Here is a 6,136-nt window from a genome sequence, read left to right as displayed (position 1 = left end):
GGATTTCGTGCCACCAGGATTTGCAGGACGTCCTCGTCGATGTCTACAGATCTTCCAGGTCGAAGTTCTGTAGTTTCTTGCTCGGAATTTCTGGAATCACTCTTGACATTAGCTTACGCTTCTAGTATCCCCATATACTGAAGTAGCATTCCTCACGCTTTCCGTTGCGTTGTTGCCTTTATTGAACTCATAAGGCAAAATATGCCCAATATGCTTCTTTGTCGTTTCCATTATAACTTTGAAAAAATAAATATTAAAATCGAACTGCATTCTTCAAAACTTGCACTAAGAATAAGTACATGGTAAAATTACTACCTACTTTTATAGCATTTTGATGCCGGTAGTTTATCCAGTTGCAATATTCTCAAACATATTTAACTAATCTAATTTCTGCATATAGAGAAAACTTTTGATCAACAAAGAAATTGACCAACATCGATTTATAATTTTTTAATGCAAAACTTAACATTGCTTACGATCGTTTCGCCTACCAAAGTCTTTCGGTGCCTACAAAGAAAGTTCCGAAAATAAAATTCGTCATTAGATCTAGTACATGGAGGTTCATCAGAGTGAATACAAATACATAAAATAAAAAAAAGGAAGAGGGAAGGGGAAAGAACAGAGCCTCGAGCTGAGGAAAGAACACATATACCATTAAAGACACCCTCACACAATACACACACACACACACACACACACACGCTGAAAAAGTACTAGGAAATACTCTATTGGTTAAAATTAATAGTTGTTATAATACATCTAACTACAACAGGAACAGTATTCCAAAATTATGACGGACACAGTCTTGGAGGTTTCTTACCTTATCTGAAGGCTCAAAGTTACAATTTCATCAAAGCTAATATTCCAAAAGAGAGAAAGACCTTACTGTGACCTTGCGTTTAGTAATAATGTGTTTACGATATGGCTATAATTTCATTTGACTCATAGGAACGAGAAACAAAACGCATGATATTGCATGGACAGCAAATTCGATTTCCCATCAAGTGGTAAATCTGTCAATGAAAATGTATTAACATTACTTGAAATCTTCAACCGATAATATCAAATTAGTGTAGTCCCAGACAATTCGCACAAAGGTGGATAAATATGGAGATTGCCCTAAGCGAAATGTAGGCAGCCAGTTTAAGGTATTACGTAAGCAATTTAGATTACACACTCGCACACATACACAAAGACAAACACCTATGATTAATGTCAATAAATTGTGTTTACATTTCGTCTCAATTACGTTTGCATTAATTGCAAATTTCCATTGAACAATATGAATGTTCCACTTCTTGCCTCATTTATTAGTGTTAATAGCAATTAAGTATTATCTGCATATCTATCTATCTATTTATCTATCTATCCATCTATCTATCTATCTATCTATCTATCTATCTATCTATCTATCTATTATCTATCTATCTATCTATCTATCTATCTATCTATCTATCTATCTATCTATCTATCTATCTATGTATCTATGTATCTGTCTCTCTCTCTCTCTCTCTCTCTGCATATATATATATATATATATATATATATATATATATATATATATATATATATATATATATATATATATGAAACAATAACATTATCTTCATTAGCTAGTTATGCATTAATGAAATTATACCACCATTATTAATTACGGAATCATGTATAACTTAAGACAAGTGACATCATAATCATAAGCTCATTTCATCATTTTCATAGCAATTTTCATATATTTCCTTTCTCATTTCACACATACACACACACACACACTCACACACATACACATACACATACACACATTCGTAAACACAAACTGTTTAACGATGGAACTAGATGTATATATCTCTATTAGTAATAGTATGTGGTTTATTTTCTTTCACACTTCTCTTGAATTAAAACGTGTCGAAAGTTGCCTGTGGGATTGGAACCCACATCTGTGAACAAGATACCTGTGTTAGCATTCTTTCAAAGGAAATTTCGATTTTTCTCAGTCGGTTTTTTTTATTTGTATAATCTTCCCGTTATAATTTTTTTTATTATTTTATTATAAACTTCAAGATATATGAAATAAATCGCTTTGATGGTGGAATTCGAAATACATAAAGGTATCAATATTTGCATGTAGAATATTTCGCCACTTAACCGTGGGACTAAGGTCTACCTCTGTGAACATGAGAGATGTGCTGCCATCAGACCAAAGCAGTCCTTCGAATTTTCTTTGGCCATTTAAGAAGCTAACATCTCTAAAAGGGGTAAGAAACGTACTGAGAAAACTCGAAGGACTGCTCTGGTGTAATGCTAGCACATTTGTCTTGTTCACAAGAGATGGACTTTTTAGTCTAACGGGTGGCCTTCTACCATTTTTATAAAGAAAGGCAAAACTCGAAGTAGATAAAAATATGATAGCGTGCGGAATATTTGGTTATGAAATCCATTGGATAGTAAAAGATGAAAGCCTGCCCGTGTGACTCGGACCGAAACCTGCGAGCATGACAGACGTACTACAATTTAACCGAATTAACAATTCGAATATTCACAATTTGTTTTAGAACTCATCCTCTGAAAGCAAAACAGCAACGAAAGCTAAGTTGCCATACAAAATAAGATTTACAAAAGAAATTATTCAATAAGCATTTTGTTGAGATGTGTGTCTAGATAGGAGAAGAAACACCATACGCTGTTCTTGGAAATATTTCTATTGGTGCGTTAGAAGCCAATGATTGATACAATGTCTGGTTTTCTGTGAACAAAATAATAGAAACCTAATCAGACATTGGGTCTACAACAAAAAGAAATAAACAACAATATTGATAATAAATAAAACGAATTGAAAATGAGTGTGTTCGAAATAGATTGCTAAGACATATGGTGAAAATATAGCAAGCGTGAATGTATGGTTAAGAAGCTAGCCTTGTGACTATGTGGCCTCGATTTCAGTCTGACTGTGCGGCAACCTTGACAACACGGGTTGACGAATGCCATTTGTGTGTGCGCGCGTGTGTGTGTGTGTTTGTATGTGTGTATATGTGTGTATATGTATGTGTGTGTTTGTCACAAACCATCGCTTGACAACACGTCAAAGATACAATTATAATAGTTACTTAATAAAAAGCACTGGGTCTGATTTATTCAGCTGAACTCTTCAAGATATTACTTCAGCCTCGGCGCAGTCTAATGACTGAAGCAAATGAAAAATGAAATTCTTCGACTTTTACTTCCGCAGCCATCTTGATTGCGCGCTACAGACATTAATAATTGTCGAAAATATTCTCGAAAATATTTTCGACATCATCCTTAATTAGCACTGAATTACTCTTGTCATCATTAATAGAAATGGATCGACAGAATCGTTTGTGCAGCGGATATGTCTCTTTATGTCTTGCGATCAAATGCCGGCAATTTTCGTTTCATTCTTCTGGTGGGTTGATGAAATAAATACTAATTAAGTAGTGAGTAATGGGTTGATAAAATCGACTCTACCTCTTCCGTTAAATCTGATGTAGTATATTTATCAGGCAGAGTATAAATTAAGCTACGTTTTGAAACGTTAATTTCAACACAATATGTTTCAACAATGTGGAAATTTTATTCATCAAAACAAGTAAAATTATAGGGAACACATTTTTGCCAACGAGTTTGTTTATTTCGCTGAAATAAAATCTGGAGTTCGAGTACTGATGAATTCTTTGAACGGATTTTCAGCATAGGTTTGATGTTTGGACTCCTTCTATCGGAGAGAAAAATCAAGGTGCTTGAAAAAGTGATAGTCGGAAGGAGAAAGGTCTGGGGAATAAGCTGGGTGAGGAAGAACTTCGTAGCCAAGTTGTCTCAACATCTAGAGTGTCATTAATGAAAAGTGTGTTGGAGCATTGTCATGAATAATGATTCGCCCTATTCTGTTGACCAGTCTGGGGCAGAGGAGTAGCAGTTTTTCGTTTATTTTGGCAATTACATGGCAGTATGTTTCTGCAGTAATGGTTCTTCTGGGTTTTAAGAAGTTATAATGGATGTGTCCAGAAGTACACCACCAAACAGTCACGTTAATCTTCTTCCTGAAGAACTCGGATTAGGGAAGATTTTGGCCGTTTGATTTTGGTCCAATCTCTGCGAAGAACGTTTTATATTATTGTACAGAATCCACTTTTCATTCGAAGTTACAATACAGTTGAGAAATGAATCGATCTGATTACGGTGAAGAAGCGACGAGCAGATTTCATATCTGCGTATTTTCTGATTTTCATTCAAGTCGTGTGGTATCCATTCGTCGTGTTTCTTTGATTTTCCGATCGCATGAAAATGGTTGCAGGCGGTTTACTGACAAACTTAAAGTTTTTTTGTCAGTTCTCGAGTGGTTTTACGCGAATCTTTCTCAATGGTGGTCTTTAATTGACTGTCATCTATGTCAGATGGGCATCCACTACGCTCACGATATTCAAGTTTCAGGTCTCGACAGCGAAATATTTTAAACAATTTTCGTGCTGACCACACATATGTAATTTCCTCACCAAACGTTTGGTTGATATTGCGAGCAGTTTCAGTTGCATTACCTTCTTTTTTTAAGTTGAATAGCAAACAGTGAAAAAATATTAATGTTAATTTATTGATGCATTTGGGCAAATATATGTCACTAATGTCAGACAATTGCAAAAAGAAATGTTTAAAAAATATTGAAGACTCTGCTAAAATCCGGTACAGATTCTTCATGGTTCAAAATGTTGCTTTGTTTTTACTCAACCTGATATGTAGGATATCAATTTTAGCAGTTATAAGAATTTCAGTGCCAGAATCGACAGATTGTCTGGGAATTCTTGCAGAATTAGTTATCTTCCTATATAATTTGCGTTACATTTCCTGAAAGTTGGTGTTTACAACCTCATTAAGCCTTCAGATTTCGATAAAGTACCTATCAGTCATATGTTATGATACATCAAATATAAATCGGATCGAAAATTGTATATTTGTGGTACTTTTTTACTTGTTTCAGTCATTTGATTGCGGCCATGCTGGAGCACCGCCTTTAGTCAACCAAATCGACCCCTGGACTTATTCTTTGGATGCCTATCGGTCTATTTTGCCGAACTGCTAAGTTACGGGGATAGAAACACACCACCATCGGTTGTCAAGCGATGTTGTGGGGATAAACACAGACACACAAACATATGCACACAACATATACATATACATACATATATATGACGGGCTTTCAGTTTCCGTCTACCAGATCCACTCGCAAGGCTTTGGTCGGCGCGATGCTATAGTAGAAGACACCTGCTCAAGGTGCAACGCAGTGGGACTGAACCCGGAACCATGTGGTTCGTAAGCAAGCTACTTACCACACAGCCACTCCTACGCCTATTGACTTTCTATTTTAAATGTCCCTTTACGCTATGTCTCAATTCTAGTTTTTACGATTCATGGTTCTAGACTTCAGGAAATAGATACAAAAGTAGATTGAAAACTATAACTTGGACTGGACACAACGATATGAGATGAAAACATTCAACTCAAATATAATGATAATGGTACTGTCTTCTTCAGTGCATTCGCATTGCTTGAAATCATTTATGTATATTCAATATTTATACCGAATCAATTCTGTTAATCTTATTAAGGTGTTGCAAATGAGTGGTATTTGAAACAAGCAATGGATGCCAAAGATTAATATGCTTGAATGCCACATATCATTTTCCGAATGAATAGTGTCATGGGAGTCGAGTAATTTCTAATATTGTTTTGCTGTCAGCAGCAAATACTCCAAACCACCATGTTTGTTTTTTTTTTTCACGGCAACTGAAGGTGCAGAAAGAAAAAAAATCTTCAGTAACAATAGCAATTTGATGAAATATCAAGCACCCACTGTAACAACTTGAAAATGAAGAAACATGTGTTAAGTACGTAGAAGACAAAATTGTTAAAATACTTTTCCAAAATAAAAAAATTCTAGAAGTGATTTATGAGAAAAGTTAGCTGTCACGATTTCTTTTCCCTGTTTTCCATTTTTTCTCATTCTCGAACTTATCAATCTTAATAAAGTATTCAATATCCAGATAAATTCATAGGATTGTTGACGTGCAAAAATATTATTGCGTAGCAATGTTTTACTGCCAAACAAAAAAAATAAAGAAGATGACATAAA

This window comes from Octopus sinensis, linkage group LG7 (genome assembly GCF_006345805.1).
Source record: "Octopus sinensis linkage group LG7, ASM634580v1, whole genome shotgun sequence".
In the NCBI taxonomy this organism is placed as follows: domain Eukaryota; kingdom Metazoa; phylum Mollusca; class Cephalopoda; order Octopoda; family Octopodidae; genus Octopus; species Octopus sinensis.
Note: the sequence above shows the minus strand (reverse complement) of the source record.